Source organism: Zonotrichia albicollis, chromosome 10 (genome assembly GCF_047830755.1).
Source record: "Zonotrichia albicollis isolate bZonAlb1 chromosome 10, bZonAlb1.hap1, whole genome shotgun sequence".
Taxonomy (NCBI): domain Eukaryota; kingdom Metazoa; phylum Chordata; class Aves; order Passeriformes; family Passerellidae; genus Zonotrichia; species Zonotrichia albicollis.
This window is the reverse complement of record NC_133828.1, coordinates 30,043,591-30,062,154: the sequence shown is the minus strand read 5'-3', so window position 1 is coordinate 30,062,154 and position 18,564 is coordinate 30,043,591. Positions and strand designations below refer to the sequence as shown.

General features: G+C 37.3%; 1 protein-coding gene across 1 annotated transcript in view; it reads left to right on the top strand.

The window, feature by feature from the left end:
- Nucleotides 1-18,564, top strand: part of TBR1 (T-box brain transcription factor 1) — a 96,694-nt gene that overhangs the window by 9,489 nt on the left and 68,641 nt on the right. The window contains exons 7-10 of the mRNA XM_074548606.1: nucleotides 10,768-10,928; nucleotides 12,170-12,239; nucleotides 14,546-14,597; nucleotides 15,095-15,197. The gene's annotated coding sequence lies outside the window, so the exon portion shown is untranslated. The remainder of the gene's footprint in view (nucleotides 1-10,767; nucleotides 10,929-12,169; nucleotides 12,240-14,545; nucleotides 14,598-15,094; nucleotides 15,198-18,564) is intronic.

The following is an 18,564-nucleotide window of genomic DNA, read 5'->3' as shown; positions in this document are numbered from 1 at the left end:
AGCCCCGTGTATGAATTTGTTAGAACAGCAATTAATTGCACGAATTTTATGTGTAGTTTGTATTATTATTCCAGGCATGTTGAATGGGTTTTAATTTAATTATTGTGTAAAATGATCTATTCAATTTCCCTCCCTTTATTTAATATAACACAAAATCAAGCTTCAATCTGTAGAAAGTAATTCAAAGTTCCTATTGGTAATACTTTCTGTGATGTTTCACATTAATACTATATCAAATGTAATACAGTGATTTACTCTCTACAGATTTTGCACGAGTACGCTATGCATATTTGATGACACATTGCATATTTTAACAAGGTTTTTAATGACTGATTGAAATGTTTGCTAAGATATTTTTTAAGAGCTGGAGGAGAAATGGTTGTGGAAAATGTGTGTAATAGAATAGTGATAAGGATGGGAGGGTTTTGATTGACAGTATGAGGAAGCAGATGGATGACTAGGTAGGTCAGAGGTAAAGATGCCTTTGACAGCTTTTTAAGTTCCTTTGGCCATTTTGGTCCAATGAATCATGCAAAACATGTGTACATTACCAAACTGATGTCTCTGCATCGTTTACTGTTGGAATCCTCATCTTTTCAAACCCACCCTAACCTTCTTTCATCACCACTTGACGTGCTATGTCTAAACTAGATTGCAAGATCCTAAGAAGGCAAGAATCTGTCTTGTATTACTTGTCAGCATAAAAAAAAGAAAAAAGAAAAAAAAAAAGAAAAAAAATTAGGGAAAAAAATCATGTAAACCTATGGAGCTAGAAGAACAACTGAGACAGATTGGCAGAATAGGCGTAAGGTGGGACACGTTCTTCTTGATTTTCACTGTCTGGTCATCACTTCCCTCCTCTAGGTAGTGCTGAAGGGAGATGTGGTGAACAATGATTTTTCTTTTTTTTTTTCCCCCCAAATGGCATAGTCTGAATTTTCATAAGTCTGATAAGAGACCTAATTGCATAATTTTCCTTTTAACATTATGCAGTGAGTGCTGTTGCTATAGTTAAAATGGTTTTCATTGCAGTCTGTTTTTTCAGGTGCTTTGCATGGCCCTCACAAATTACTTTGTCAACTGGAAATGCTCTGATTTTTCCCTGTAAAAAAGGTTACTGTTTTTGGAAATCTTATTTAAATTGCATAAGACAATTTTAAAATCTCCGTGATGCAAAAAAAGAATGTGTGTGTATTGGGAAAAGCAGAAAGAAAGGATTTTGCATGGAAGTACACTTTCCAGGTACTTTCTGTGCAGAATGGACACAGGTTTTCATTCCAAGTATTAAAACTTGTCATAAATGTGGTTTTCAGTAGGAAATGTGTCACTTGCTAAGATATGGGGGCAAAGTCAAAGAAAAAATATTGAAACAGCAGAGTGATAAGTAGAGGGAAGGCAGCAGACTGTTTGCATTCAGTACCCAGCTCTTTCCAGATAATATATTTGTGGTAGGTCTGGAGAGCCACACAGCTTACTGGTAACGTTTAATGCTTTTATCAGAATGGGTATTAATCTGGAAATGCAAACAAAAGCTTCGCTTATTTCAGAGCATGGTCCCTTGAAGCCCATTTGTTCAAATATTTATGCCTGAAAAAGTCACATATTGTTTGAAATATATATATATATTTAACTCTAAATTTTTGAGCATATGTAATATTTTACTTCTTGGATGTAGGATAATTATGAATCTATTAGAAGCCAAGGCTGCCATTGCTGATTAGGTGTATTTTGATCTTATAAAATATATTACACAATAAAACCAGCGATGTTTTATTCATGCTATCACTGTGATTTTTCATAGTTGGAGTGTTTCTAATTCTAAGGGGCTGATATGAGTATAAATGATCTTCTTGGTCTTAAGATGACTTTTTAGGCCAATTTTTTTTTTTTAAATTTTGAAACCGAAGGCAAAAAGGATGAAAAACTTCAGATACTTCTGTGTAAAACTGTCTATACTAGTACATGGATATTAAGCTTTAAATAAGAAACAGCTGGTAATGACTTTGAATCTGTTTTAAGAGACATTTTAGGTAAAATGTTGATAGCTTGTAAATGTGTATTTCTGCTTTAGTCTCTGATCGTGCATACGAGTTCATATGTGTGAACAACGTAAAGTAAGAGGTCAGTCCTACAAAGACTATTCACTTGTCTAAAAATTCACAGACATAAATGTTTTCAGGATCAAGGCCTTTTTCAATAATTGTGATAGTCGTGTACCTTGAAGTGACTGACTGATTCAGGATACACTTAATAATTCGATTTTTTTTTTAATATAGTAGAAACATTGATGAGTTACCAAAGCACATCATCCAAGCTCCCACTTCAGTCATTTGAAATATAATTTTTTGGCTTGTTAGAGTAATTTTTTTTAAACTGATGGCACTGGCACATAAATTAAACTTTCTAAAAGCCATGTCAATTTCTGTGGGCCATGCTATGAAATTCAGTTCTGCAAGTAAGCTTCTTTCTTTAACCATATTTGGTTACACATTGGCTGCTTTTGTTTATCCAGAAAGCAGATAGTGGCCTGGGACTGAAGGGTGAAAGAGCAACACGGATATTTTGAGTTGAGAGAAATTTTATGCTGCTGAAAGGTGTCCTAGTTTAGATGAAGACACCCACCCACCCACTAAGAATTAAACTGAAATCATAAATGTAAGCTAAAAGATGTATTTTATGATTGATCAACACCCCAATTAAAGCTTATTTCCCTTTGTGGAAATGTTTGCTCTCACATTTTTGACTTCCAACTCAAAAATATCGGAGTTGCTCTCTCACCCTGCAGTCCCAGACCTCCTGCTGGAGACACTGCAGGGATATGGCGGCTGCTCTCCTCTCTGGCCCTGGGGAAAGCTGTGGCTCACCCTGCATGGTCTGGGAAGTGCACTCGAGGGCCTGGCAGGAGCAGCTGCTGTTGCTCTGTGGTCGGTGGTGCCTGCACATCACAGCTGAGTGACAGAGACAGAGCGGCTCCTCCTCGCCCTGCAGCCCCCTTGCAAACCCTCGGGGCATCTCCCCTCTCCCCACGTTCCCACTGCTTCCCCACTGTGCCTTCAAAGCATGAGGGGCTTGTACATAGGTGTTACTCTAAGCTTTGTGTGAACCCTCTCCTGGAAGCTCAGTTTGCTCTTATATTAGGGGAAGGAACCTTTCCCTTGAATCAGATGCAGGCTATTGAGGAAGAGGGAAAGGGCTTTGCTTTCTATTATTGGTTCCTGACTTTCCTATGGAACCTATCATGCATGAATGATGAGGGTAGGGACATTTTCAAAAACCTCCAAGTGGTTTAGTCACCCGTGTTTAGAAATAATGAAAATCTCACTGAAAAATCTCCAGTGCTTGTGGTTCTAAATGGCTGTTCTGGGGCACATCATTGAGCAGCTATTTCAGCTATGCATTTGTTGCAGAGTTAGGGTCAGAATAGCATGGATTAAATCCTCATCTGGTGCATAGTTATGTTCCTTCATGGGCTTCAGTTGTTCAATACTGCTTTGTATTGAAACAATCTGATTGTCTCCTCTTGTGGTTTAGGTACTAACCTAAGCAGGTGCTGCTTGATGGAAAGAATAGGACCAAGTACTAATTGATAAACAACCTGATATACAAATTTGTTTCTCCCGTGGTAACACAATTATGAAATCATCAACAGATATCTTACTCTACTTACATTTTTGTTTTTCACTGTTTAGATTGTAAGAATAATTGAAGCTTCCTTTCTGCTTATTGTCAAGGTCGATTCTGATGATTTAATTGTCTTAATGATTGAATCAAAAGCAAATTGTTTGGTGTGTATAATACAAGAACTTGCCTCCTTTTGGGGACAATATTTAGGTCAGCTATATTCTTTTAATTTAAAAGTGTTGCTCAGAAATTGAGTGGAAAAGAGTTAACCAGATATTTCAATTCTTCTTCTAAGTGTTTAGGATTTTGTAATGCCCAAATCCTTTTCACCTTCTTTGAAGTGCTATCTAGTGTAGCTCATTTTTGCTTTGTGTTTAATACTAAAAATCTTTTGATGTTAACATTTAGAATTGTATTTTTAAATATTTCAGTGTTTCAGTTGCTGTATTTCTACATACTGTTCACTTATAACTTCTTTCTCATCACTATATAAATAAAAATTATTTAAAAATAATTTTTTTAAAAAATTGCAAATGGGTTCATTTGTATAAGCCGATATAAACTGAAGTAATGTAAAATGTAATGGCAGAAATAAAATACGGGCCTATAAAAAATGAATGTAATTCATTTTAATGGCAAGTGGAGGGAAGATTTCTTCAGGACTATATTGCCCCTTAAGCCATTTGGTCAGACGTACCCTAAAAGGCCAAACCCCAAAGCAGTCCATTACTGATATTTTTCAAATACACTGTAACTGGAGAAGCAACACAAATGATTGTCCTGTAACAGTGTAAAGTTTAGTGTATATGTGCACATAAGTTTTTGTAGGATCAGGGCCCGAGTCTCTTCTGCTTTGGCAGTACTCTCTGTTGTGGGTTTTGGGGCTTTTTTTTCCTCCCGGTAATTAAAATGCAGTTCTGTCACTGCGGTCACATTTCCCAGTTATAGAGGGACAAGGGCAATGCCTGTGCTAAATACACAATGTGCTAAACAGTAGCTATATTTAATTTTGACTTTGTTTTAATATCTACAGTTGCCTCAGGATAAGGATCTAGGAGATTTCAAGTGTAGTTCTGTGTACTCAACCCTTTTCACGAGGGTTGTTTTGCTGTCAGCTCAGCTCTCTGAAGTCACTTGGATGGTGACGGTGCTATTGCATGGAAAGGCTGCCAGGCTGGTGGGTGCAAGGGCAGGACAGCAGGAAGCTGGTGATCCCTTTCACAGGCAGGTAGGAGACGGGCTTGTCGCTAACCCCAAACCTGCTCTCCAGAGCTGCTCAGGATAATGCATGCGGGCGCTGAGCTCCTGCGCGGGGAAGCAGCACAGCTCCAAGCTGATGCACTACACCAGTAGTCCCCAGGCAGCCTCTGGTCTCTTCCCCTGCTCGATCTCCAAAGCTTCCCAGGAGCTCCAGACCCTGCCTTTCTCCCCACCACCCTTTTCCTTACTGGGGGCACTGCACTGGCTCTTCCGTGCTTGCTGTGTTTAGAACCAGGGCGTGCAGACGAGTGCTTTCTCCTGCAACTCCTTCTGTGGAGGATGCTCAAACCAGGAAAGCCTTGCTCAGGATTACTGAAGAGGAGGAGATCCATGCAAGGCTGCTTTCTTTTGCACCCAAACTTCTAAATTTGCATTTACATACATTTATTTTGTGATTGTAAAGGGTTTACCTCATATAAGACATTTAACATGACATGTTTAATAAGAATCTACAATGTAAAACATTTTTAGCATTTTCAGTTGTATTATCAATGTCCGTTTCTGGGTTTTTTCTTCAGCAGCATGTTACAGGTGAATTCCTAGTTTTATGGGTGTTGCATTGTAATTTATGGGGCCTCTGCTGATCTAACTTTGATTTGTAATAGCTTTTTGACTAAAAAAAAAAATTAGAATTTTAACACCATTTTCAAAAAGGTTACTGGCAAGAGAATATCTTAAAATAACCTACTTAAAATTTATTATTTTATAAAAATGTTTAAACTTGTGAAAAATTGTCATCCGCTCTGTAATTGCAAGAAAAGTGTGTCATGTTAAGCCAATACAGAACCAATCTATAGGATTAAATATTGTCTCAAATAATATTATTTCTGAATGATAGAAGAACATTCTATCACTATTATGCATATTTTTTTGGTTACACATATGTGCTGTTTTGCCTGAGAAACACTGAGGTTCATGTTTTTTGGTTTTTTTTTTTTTTCCCATAGAAAAACAGCATAAAGCAGCTTCTTCTTCTGTATTTTTCCCAACTTGTTGTCCTCTTATTATTCATCAGAGATTTAGGAGCAACTCAGCTAGTGCTTTTATTCCATGCCATCATATTTTTCTTCCTTTTTATTTTGTGCAAGATTAGGTTGCTATTATTATATTTGCAATGTCCTTTGCAGAGTTTAATCTTGTATTACAATGCCTGCAATGACAAACCACAGCTAGTCTGAGACTGGGAGTATTTTTCTTGAGTGTCTCCACCATCAGTCTATGGTGTGTGTATGTCAGTTTTACCGAAAGCTTGGATAGGGTATCAGCTGTCACTGAATCTTGTCTAGATTTATATTCTAGCTGTAAACCTCACAACTGTGTGAAGACTAGCCTCTGCAATCTAGGCGATGAAAATTCGAAATTCTTCCTCGCGGCTGTTACTAGTGGCTTTGTTTCTGACAGCTTCTAATTTTCTGTACATAATAAAATCAATTATTTTGCATGTATATGCTAAAGCTAGAGGCTGTTTTTTGACTGTGCATGCTACAATTAGTTATGTAAATAGCAGCATATGCTACAAGTTTTCAGTGCTCACCCTGTCTTTACAGAAGTGTTGGCTCAGGCTCTGCTTCGAAGTTAGTTGGCAGAGGTGTTTGGTTCTCCATGGCTCAGGCTTTGAAGACATTGCTTTCTTCGGCAGCTCCCTCTCATGTTTAGTGTTTCAGTCTATAGTACCTGTGTGTGCACCAAAGCCAAGCATGCCTTGAATGCACGAGGGATTTTGGTACTCAGACTTTTAAGCTTCCCCATATTTTCCTTAATTCATAATAGAGGTGGGCTGGTAATTGTGTGCTATTGAACATCTCCTGTTTGTGTACATCCATCTTCTCCCTGTCTCACTTAGACTATTTCTTCAAGTTTGAACTTATGTTTCTGCTTAATGATTTCTAAATCAGACCTTTCCAGAGATTCTGGGGTATTTAATGAAGTTAAATTATAATTTATTCCCATAATAAACTCTTATTATTGCTGTCTTTTCAATATCATCAAACATTTTTGTTTATATTTGCAAAATACTTCATCTGCAGAGTACAGTCCAAAAGGCAGGTTGCTCTCTACAGCTGCTTGAAAGGAGGTGGTAGTGAGATGGGGGTTGGCCTCTTTTGTCATGTCCCAAGCAAAAGGATGAGTGGAAATGGCCTTCCTTTGCACTGGAGAAAGTCCAGATTACATACTGGAAAAGAAAAAATCACTGAAAGAGTGGTTAGGCATTGGATTAAGTTTCCCAGAGAGGTGGTGGAATTCTTTTTGGAAACGTTCAAGGGGATTCTGGATGTGGGATATGTTTGAGGGGTGATTACGGTGGTGCTGGGTTGGTGGTTGCAGCAGATAATCTTGAAGGTATCTTACAAGCTTGATGATTCTGTGATTCTGTAGAGCAGGATGTTCCAAGTGGTGTTTAAAACATGCTCACATGCAATTGGCTTTCTCTGGAAGATTCTTCTGGAGCACTGATGAAGCACCCAGTGTGGAGCAGGTTTTGACCTCTGAATCTTAAATTAGAGACTTTATGAGTATGAGAAAACCAGACAAGTTTGTTAAAGTCTATTGTCTACCACTTTTCTGGTAGCTCCTTGTATAGGGGCGATACTATTTAAAGACAATTTAGGTTAAGAGTTTATGTTGTGGCACCTACTAATAGCGGATATTTGTTAGATATGCACACTCCTCCAGAATTCATTATAAGGTCAACTTCTCTCTTAAGTTACAAGTTAGCACAAGTTAGCTCTGTGCTAGGACTTTTGAGAATTATGTATCTTTTGCATTTATGTGATAACACCTTACTGCTGAGGGCATATGACAGTAAATCCACTCTGCAATAGTAAACAGGAGCTTCATGGCTGGTGTCAGACTGAATTTAGGTGCTGTGAAAAGCCTCTGAAAAAATAATTCCATCAAGATGTGGGAGAAGCCAAGCCCCTACTGTGGATTGACCAAAGAAGTCATTAGATATTTTGAAGACTAATTGATATGCTCATATCTAAGGAGTAAATTATTCAGAGTCTGCTGGGGGTGTAAGACTGAAATTATGCTGAGTCAATATATCTCATCACAGGTGAGGAAAGATCCTAAATCTAACACAGCAAAATAATAAATTTTTTTTTCTAATAAAAGGAGCTGGCATGGTCTGAAATGTGAGAAAGAAAATGCTATAGCACAGTTTAATTGATGAGCTGGGTTAGTAGAATTGCAAAAGGAGAGACCAATCATAACCAGTACTAGCCACTGTCTTCCATCAAAATCCTTCATCTGCTGTCTTCTACCAGGGACATCAGCTAATGATTGTGGCATGGGGCCTCATATTTTAGAGAAAGACAAGGGTTACTCCTTGAGCTGAAGATTTTAATTCCTGCAAACTGCTAAACTGTTGCATTTCTCTCTTCTTTGAGGGAGGGTTTGTTAGCACACGCCTTCTACTTTGTCATATGTAAAGTATTCACATCTTTCTATTTCTGAATGTGTATGGTGGGTTTTGAAAGAGGAAATTCCAGTGACAAAGTGATCTGTTGGTCTAATAGCAGCTACTTACAAATCACAGAACCATAGAATATCCTCAGATGAAGGGGACCCACAACAACTCTTGAGCCCAAATCCTGAACCGAAATCCCAAATCCAGGGCAATCCCAAAACACACATCATTTAATTAAGATGTTGATAACTACACTTCTTAAAATTCCTTTTTTAGCCCTTTGTTCAACTTAAATTTATCTTTTAAAACCCATACCAATAAACATGAGCAACATCTATGCATGTGCAAATAGTTAGAAACCAACTATAATTATGTTAATTATAATATTGATAAGGTAAATGATAAATGTAGAAGTCAGTACATTAATTTGGTCTGATAAATGGCTTGAAATGCTGCTTTTGTAAGTATTTTTCTTCTCTGAAAGCAAACCTATTCTCCAAATGTATTTAAAATGTTAATAAACTATTAAATGAACAAGTAACACTATATTCAACATTTTTACACCATTTCTACAGTGGGTAAAATTGTAGTATAAAGTTGGTGTATACTCGATAACAATTTACATGTTTATTTTACCATCTGGTAAATGTGTAAACGATATTTTGAGAAGCACATTTCAAATTCACTTTAACAACTTATCCCCGACAATATGTATCCTATCTCATGTACTGACTGGAAGGATTTTGAAAACCTCTCAGAGAGAAATGCAGTAACAAAACATTTATTTTTTTTAGTGATGAGTAAGATCAAGCTTAGCATCAAGTTGGAGGTCTTTCAATATTTAGGAAGGATTTTAGTGCATTACTGGTGTCAAAGAGAGATTTCAGACTGTTTTACACACTATGGTATAAAGATATCATATCATCTTCCCTAAAGAAACCATAGGGTGCATAGGTAGTAATAACAAAACAAATACAGTTTGCTATGTTGTTGTATAACTGTATTGTATCCTTTCCAGGGGGTTTGAATTTGCTATCTCTTGTGTCTAAATATGGGAAGCTCATTATTAGAAGTGTTACATTGAACCCCAAGTGAATTGCTTTTCTCATGTACTTTAACAGCACTTTGACACTGCAGCCTTCTGCCTTTTTATTTTAGTCTTCTGTTTATTGGTCTCTCTGGATTAAATTGCAAGCACTTTCTTAAATACACCAAACTAGAGAATATACTGTTGTAGCTCAGATTTTATTCACCCTTTCCTAGCTGTTACTAATCTTAACTGAAAAACAAAAACTCAACAACCCTCCCCCCCAAATGAAAAAAAAATCCAAACCCCAAAAAAGATTTCCTTTTCTGCTTCCCCAACCCCCTCCAAAATTTAAAAAACCCTGCCCTGAAAGCAAGTCTGCCTGGAGAACACCTCCACACTAATGACCATCTGGCCAATCTGCAAATGAGGTTTGAGAGCAGATTTCAAATGTAGGCACCAGCTAGTCTGTGCCTTGCATTAGTCCATTAGAATTTAAAAGATTTGAAAGCATTTATGCAGCTAGAGAGCAGGCAGGTACCCTAACTTTGGGAAATCAAATCAGGCACCTCTTTGTTCCTTCCAGGGCCTAAATGCCTGGTACCTGATCAGCAATGCTCCTTCAGAGTTTGTGGCAGCCCACGTTATAATGGGCAGCAGTCTTTGAAAAGCACTGGTGAAAAAACCCATAAAAATTATTTGTACAATTTCTAATTAACTTCTGTACCAAAGTTAATGAATTACAACTGTCATATATTTTTATTTATGTGTTATTAAAAATCCTGAATAGTGCAGTCTAATCCAGTCCTGGTCTTGAGTAATCTGAGAAACCTGTGAGCTGCTCTGATTTTATGTATGCTCCTAAAGTCAGGTTTTAGCCCAATAATAATAATAAAACCAGGCTGTCATTAAACAACAACTTTAAACTTGAAAAGATGTTTCTATTTTTGAGGTTTATTAAGCCCACTAAATTTAACACTACTGTTTTGTTTCATTTGGTATTAAATATTTCACTAATGAATTTTAGGCTTAACATTTTTCTCTTTTTGCTTGCAGATATTAGACAGGACCTTTACCATTTGTAAATGAGCACAATCAAAGATAATCTACTTCTTAGCAGACTGTTAAAGAAATATTTTTACTGTTTACCTCTCTTCCCTTTGCTGGCTTCTTGTTTTGTCTCAGCTCTTTGATAAGTGCTGTCAACCTTATGTAAAGAATAATTTGTTATTGTGTTTCCAATGATAAAAAAATGGATCCACAAACCCTTTAAAGAAAAGAGCAGTGGTTGTTAAGGACACCTACTGCTACAAAAGAAGTTACTGCAGGAGCTAATTATTCGATAGGTAAAGCCTGAGCTGAGAGCACCTGGAAACATGCAGAACTGAATCTGGGGTTTGTAGGACCAATAGAAGTTTTAAATATGTACTGAATTTGTCTTTCTTTTAAGATTGGCTGCTGGTGTCTATATTGCAGAAGCAGGTGTTCACAAAATTACTCAGATGCTTAAAATGGTGCATAACTGGAATCACCTGGAAAAAATGAACAACACTTGGAAAATCTACTTGACAGAGATCTGGAGAAGCATCCTGAAATGATACAGGTTTGAAGGTAGGCAGTAAATAGACAAAGCTTTGAATAGTGGGTAACATTGCTTCTATTGTTCTCTATTAGAATTTTAATATTGCAAGTTGTAAAATGGAAAGTAGTTTAGTCGGTAGCTATTTGCTGTCAAACATGGTGCTTGCAGCCAGGAGTGCCAACACTACCAAGGAATCTGCCCCTTATCCCATCATCACACTTATCATGGTGCATTTCAAGAAAAAGGTCTCCTGGCTTGCAAAATGTAAGCTGTTTCCCTTTAAGTGAAAAAATATCCAGGCCAATAAAAAATGACCTTTTAAAAAAGTAAGTTAAAATTAATATTTAGTTCTTGTATTGTTAATATCTGGTATTCGTTTGCCTCAGATAATCCCCTTTCCCATGCTTTTCTATGTGTCTGCTTATTTAAAAAAATTGCAAATATCAAACTATATATTCGGTTCTCAAACTCTTTTAATTACAATTTTAAAATTAAATGTGACATTTTATAGATTTTGATATTGACTAAAATGGACCTTTTAAAGTGACATAAATACATAAATTGAGATTGATAAATTTATTTCAGACTACCATATGGGAAGGCTGATTACAAGGGCATGTGGAGCACAAAGCCAATTAAAGATATTCTTATTTCTTACTGTGGACCATTGCTGCCCATGTTCCTTGGAAGCCAAACTGAATAGCATTTACAAAAAATATTAAGCTAAAGGTATCATAATAAATTCTTCCTTTATGTAGTCCTGTTCTCTATTGACAGTCAGATTTGCATCAAAGAACATGACACCAGTGACTTGCTGGCAGCTTAAGTAATTGGGGAAAAAAGTGGTTATTCATATGGAAACAGGAGTTGGCTCATTACAGCCAATCACCTGAATAGCAAATGGTATGGTTGCCAATAGATGGAGAAAAAGGCAAGTCTAGTGGAAAATAGGAGCATTTAAAGGCCAAGAAAAGACATATGGTCTGTCTATGCTTGCCTTATACGCCTGGAAATTATAAATTAAGCTACAATATAGCCGACCACCTTAATGTGAAAATTTTCCATTTTTTCCCATCCTAATCTTAAGAAATTTATCAGATTTGGCTAGTAAGATTGACTGTCTCTTGTGTCAGCATTTAAGTTCCATATGAAAATAGTAGTTGAATTGATACTTACCTAGTATTTAATTATGTTATGACATAAAGGATGTACTTTTGAAATAAGCTCTTTCATGGCAATTGTAATTGTGGATCTGTTTTGTCCTTTACAGATGTCTATATTTCCATGAGGGTAGGCAAGAAAAAAAGAGTGAATAGTTCTTGGCAGCCACTTTTTGTAAGGTAAATACTGTGGAGATGACCGGAAATTTGTCTTCAAGCACTGTAAACACTTCAATGTCTATCCTTCTCATTCCTTGTTGGTTGCAGCAATAATTTATATTTATTGTTCTAATGCTCTCCTGTACTCTGTTATTCCTATAATGAAATAGGGGCCCAAATTTAAGGAACACTGTCAAGGTGGCTACCTGACTGCTTTTCTGGTAAAGCATTAGTAAATGTTGAGAGTATTAAACCTTCTTAAATGTGCTTGTAAGGACACATTTCACTTGAGACATCAAGTTCTTGAACATCTCAGGGCAGTCTGAGTTTTAACAAGATTTTTATGGCCTCAAGACTATGAAGGCTTATAGCCTTTTTTTAATGTGTTTTTTTTTTAATAGATGCCTTACTCTAAACCGTCCCATGATATTCTAAACCATCCCATCTCACGTGGAGAACAGATGCTGAATTCTGCCCTTTTTTAAATGCCATGCTCTGAAATTCTGATGGTTTCTCCTTTTCACTTAGAAATAGTGACAAAAAGCCAACGCAGGACCGTGACATGACCTTCCTGGCCCTTATTTCTCCATTTAATGTACCTGAAGGACTTACTAAAATTTTATTTCTGGTTTCCGTTCATGGGCTCTGAAAACTTAGCATATTTTACATATTCCAAAGTTTCTTTGATTGTGGCTGAAAAACATACAAACCTCTGCTTAGCTGTTAAGTAATTTCTGCCTTCATTGTAGTGCTATAGGAACAATGAAGTTTAAATTCTCTTTTGAGAAAACTTCAGATTTAATGGAGGAAGACTGGACAGCAAAATGATTATAATTAACATGCATTTAAGATTTTTCATGTGATAGGTCTTCCAAAGCCATGGAATTTGGAGCTGCATAAAAATACATATAAGCTTACCTGAAGTAATTGCATCTACAGTTTCTAAAATGGGTCCATTGGTGACAGAGTACACTTGGAGTTCTTACCCCACCCTCACCAGTGTTGGGTCCCTTCTCAAGTGCCTCTGTTCTCCTCTTTCTTGCTCTATCTCTGCAGGTGAGTGGCCTGATGGCTTCATTTCAGCACAGGCACAATCAAATCATCCCAACTGGTGACCCTTCTGACAAGCAGCTGCAGAAATGAAGACTTTTAATGCACTTTAAACCTGACACACGTCTCACACAGTTATTTTGGGCTTTTTGAGGTGCAGGGCAGAGTAAATGTTTGCACAATTCTGAAAAAACACAGCTAGGGGAAAGTTCTTAAGAAAATATCTCATTATTCTGGGATTACCCTGCAAAAACTTGGAGAAATTTTTATTTCTACAAGTTCTATCTTGGTAACTTATTTATATCCATTAATTATCCCATAACTCCTCAATGAGCCCTTACCAGGTAAGACCAGACTAGGTAACAAGAGTCTTTCCCCACCAGTGTGCACTGGCATCACTCATTTACTGTAGCTCCAATTAATGGTAGTAGAAGTTACACTTGTAAATTCCCCCACGCATTAATGAGTGAACAGACCCCCTCTGTTTAGTTAACCATCTTCCAGTTACCTGGCACTTTCCCCATCCCTTGTGAGATCTCAAATATTTAATTAAAGCCTTTCTTTTTTTTTCCCTTTTTCTTTTTTTTTCCTCCCCCCACTCTCCTTCATTCAGTTTGTTGAGTTGTAATTCTTGTTGGCCTGATGCCTTGGCAACATTCAGCACTTCTAATTGCCTGTATAGTCTGGCCTAGTCATGGAGCCTTTTAACTTTCATTCAGGCTTCCAGCAGTATCAGCCTCACTGGTCACAAGCTTCCCACTCAGGTTCCGTTCACAGCCCTTTTGCTGATTACTTGTTATGTATTTAAAGAGCTCCATACTGTTTATTTCATTTCCTGTTTGAGATAGTCTGTTTGCTTAATTTTTTTCTATGCTAATTTAATTTTAAACATATAGGGCTGTCTTCCTGGTCAAACAAGCCAGAATTTTTCATCCATATGTTACATTAAATAATAATAAAACAACAAATAATAGTCAATGCTTTCTACTTCTATAATGTCTACCATTCAATGATCTCATAGCATTCTTATTTTACAAGTGGTAAAATGGTGTCAAGAGACATGAACTACTTGTTAAACAATATGTATGACATCTGTTACAGAGCCAGACACAGGATTGAATAGTTGGGTTTTCACTAATAGCAGTTATTCTAAAAATTGCAATATGCTATAGGAATTATTAGGTTAAAATATGCTTCAACAGAGTGGGCTGTACCCTGGTGGAGACACGTATTGTAGAGACTTTTGTTCTCAGAATATCATCTTTATTGGCATATAGGGTGCAGAATGGACAGGGGAATCCAATGGATATTCATGTGGACTCTGTAAAGGTTAGTAACCCATGTAATTATAATTCATGTTGATTTTAGAGGCACTATTATTAATCACAAATAGCCTGATGCATTTTTGTTTCATTTTGTTGTCTGTGTGAAGATCTAGCGTTCCCAATTCCTTTTGATTTTAGCAAAACTATGGCTACAATAACTCATTTTTGTCTCTGCAGAGATAATATGCTTATGTTGTGACATACGATATTATTTTCTGAATGTGTCCTTTTTCAATGCCAAACAGCACACACAGATCAATTGAAAATGGTCACTGTAATTCTTGGTTTTTAAGGTTGCCCATGCCCAGCAGCTGATCGTGGCTCTGTGCTGTGAGGGCTGCTAGGACCTCATCTCTGGCAAGGTCAAATTCCTTTGATCACTCTGCAGGAGTCAATAGCTGATTTAATGCCTGCACTTCATGTTCAGAAAGTGCATACTTGTATTCATTGTTTAAGTGCACTTAAAGGAAGATATTACATATGTGTGTTCTTCTTCCCAAGGTCAGAATGCGAGGGCAAAGAAGAACCAGCACAATTGTTTCTGTAGCAAGTGTGAGTGGAGGCCAGCCTTGAAAAGAAGAAGGAACATTCCCTGCTGGCTGGGGTAGGTTCCCTAACACGGTGGTAAGCATGATGAAATGATCTTTCATAGTTTTCAGGAGTGAAATCAGATTAGTTCTTCTGGTGACACAAAGTTTACCAGGGGCTCCATAGAAATAACAAGGTGGACTAGAAAGCTAACAGCTGAGATAAGTGGAAGTAAAAAATCTTCAAATGCTTAAATGAAATCTGATTGTTTCCTTAAGAACAATTCAAATTGTGATCATGTCTGAAAAGCAGTAATATACCAAACAGCTTGCTCCAAATTAAAAAGGATTTAATTTGTAACAAAAATGTATGTCCAATTATTTATATATTTCTACTTGTTTGACCAGCATGTATTCTGAGCTAAATGCTAAGCATAACTTGGTGCCCATGGCTGCATCTGGGCTTCCTTTGGATAAGGACTGTGTGGGCTTCTGAACAATAGTGTGCCAAGCAATGTATCATGAATCCTAATTGTTTTAGAAAACAGTTGTTCTTTTTCTTCAGCAAATACTGTTGTATCCACATTATTAACATAGATATATATAATCGTTTTGAAAATCATTCTGGGTTTGAAGAATTCTAATGCTTCACACAGTGATTATGCAAAAGTCTCATGTATAAGCAATACCGATGTTACTGGAAGCGCCTCTTACAGAGTCCAAATATAGCAGATCAAATCAAAACTGTGCTACATCTTAAGCAACTGTTGACCCATTTCCATATCAAATTGGTTTCTGTTATAGAAGACTTTGCTTTTTCTTTTGGAGATATTTACTTGCGCTGCTGTAGCTCAAGTATAGTAACAGCACATTTTATTCTAAGGTCATGCAATAGTCAGTCAATTGTTTTGTTGTTTTTAACTTGGTTTATTAACAACTTACTAATTAAGAGACTGTCATAATAAAAAGCTTGTTTCTGCTCTGTGGTATATGAATGTACCACCAGCTCCTGTAAATTCAGTTGCCATGATTCAGCACACGCAGGAAGCTGGTGCTAGGTGCTATGCCATGTGCAGGATGCCCACCAGTTGGCTTGATAAGCTCAGTCCTAAATATCTAACTTAAATAAACTGAGGCGAGGAAATTCTATTTTAAATTTTTCACTTTGCCCCTTGTTTATCCTGCTTTTTTTTTGGGAGGTGAGGGGTGGGGGGATCAGCACAATTAATAGACTATGGTATATCAGTCAAATTCAAGAGATTGCTATAAATACCTAGAGTAGGAAGAAGGTGAGTTGTTAGAGGTGTAACTTGTTTGTGTCACTTTGTTAGAACATTAGCAGTACCTCAACATAGATTTCTTTTTCAGCTTCTAATGGTCTATTCATTTTACCAGGGAGAGGCTGGGGGAAATGTGCTGCTGCTGTTTCTCTGGCATGAGCTGCCATTCCCTTTGGTGGCTCCTGGAGTGTCCCTGGGCAGCAGCAGTCCCTCGGGCAGGGATTGCTGCCAGAGCTGGCTCTCTCTGCTGCCCTGTTTCCAGCAGCTGTGCCATTGTGGGTGGACATCGGTGTAGGCGACATTGCTGAATAGTAAATCTCAGGCCCAAGTAATGTTTTAAAGCAGATTTACTTCTTGCACGAAAAATTTATAGCCCAGGCAGCAGGCCAGCTGGGACTGCAGCAGGCTTGCCAGTGCCTGAGCTCCAAATAGTCTATTATATTTTAGATGATCAAGCCACACCTACAGAATTAATTACATAGTATGAATAATATTTCAATGTTACTAGTAAATTTTCCTTTTTCCAACGGTTGGTATTTTTTTGTTTTTATGTGTGCATAAAAGTCTAAGCATCTTAGACATCAAGATGCTTGTTTAACATGCGAGTGTTATTCACACTATAAATACTACAGTAAATAATAGTATTTGAAGAATAAATGTAATAGATTATTTAGGTGATTTTGACACCTTAACAGAGGTTCTTTGCTGAGGTAATGGATATTTTTTGTCATCAGTGACCGTGCAAATATACAAGAATAATTTCTAAACTTAGTATATTTGTACTTTTGCAGTCTTTCCTTTGAAAAGTGTTTTCTAGTAATTTGGGAGAGCAGTGCTAGCATCAGAGTTTTTAGTAATAACTAAACATCTTTTCTGGGGATATGGTTTTACATGCCACCTCTCAAAAGACATTTCTGATCTATGCTAGCAGAAGCTATTCTTTCCTCCCCAAGCTCCACATCGGTATGTTAAATATAGAAATGACAAACATGTGTGGTTTCATGTCTCATGTCAGAGATGATGCCTTCAGAAAGCACAGCCGTTTCCATCACAATGCCAGGGCAGGGCACAGTATTAGCTGACAGGCATGAGAGTCTCCTAGAGGGTCTGTCCTCATGGCAGAGCTGGCAGGTTACAGCCTGCTCCAGCCTCCCTGCAGCTCCCACTCCTCGCTGGGCTGAGCTCTGTGTCCCCACCTCTGCAGTGGGCCTCCAGGAGCATGGTGGGCCATGAGGAAAACTGACAATTGTCCTGACAATAATCTGTAAGGGAATATTTTCATATCAGAGAATGCAGATTTTTTGGAAATGGCTTTTTAAATGGAGGACGTTTGATTGAAGAAGCAAGCAGTGTGAAGAAATGCAGCTGATTTTTGAAGGTTGCTATCCAGGCTGGCATTCCAGCTTTACGTTATCATGTGTATCAGGTTGCTCTCATAGCTGGACAGTTTTAGATCCTCTCTGTCTTACTGATAAGCCTTTTAAGGCAAAAGGACTCAAGTTTGTTGTTGAATTGTTCCTGTTAGAAATCCAAACATCCTGATGGAAACTCAAAACCTGTGAGGCTTTGAAGTTACTGTGCAAGCCAGGGCTTATTATCTCCAAGTTTCTCAGAGTAAGTGGCCTATTATAATTCCCTTCACCACTGATTATCAGGCCTATTGTAACTATGAATGGCCATGATTAATTACAGTATTGAAACTGTAATTTTACAGCGCCAGAGAAACAAACCCCACCTTTGTAATCATGCTTTAGGTTATCTCTGGCTGCAGACTGTGAGTATGCTAGATGAATTTGGGAATATTAGGGCAAATGCCACCTAAGAGGAACCTGAATCTAGGCTTAGGTATCCAGCATTTTGTCTCTGTGGATAAAAAATCTATCTGAAAGCAGGGAAAGAGAAAGAAATGCTTTTGTAAATCAAAAGTGGTATTCTACACCTGGAATCCTGTTATCATCAGACACTAAAAATACTATTTTTAGTGAACTCCTCAAATTAGTGTTTTTTTTTAAATGTTCCACTGCATTTGGCAAAATGAAGAAAAGAATCCCATGTAATTAAAAAATTCTTTGGAATAAATAAAGCAGCTGTTATTAGCATTTAGCTTTGTATATCATAAAGCATATTTATGTTCAGGTTTGGTGATTATGCAACTTGAGTCATT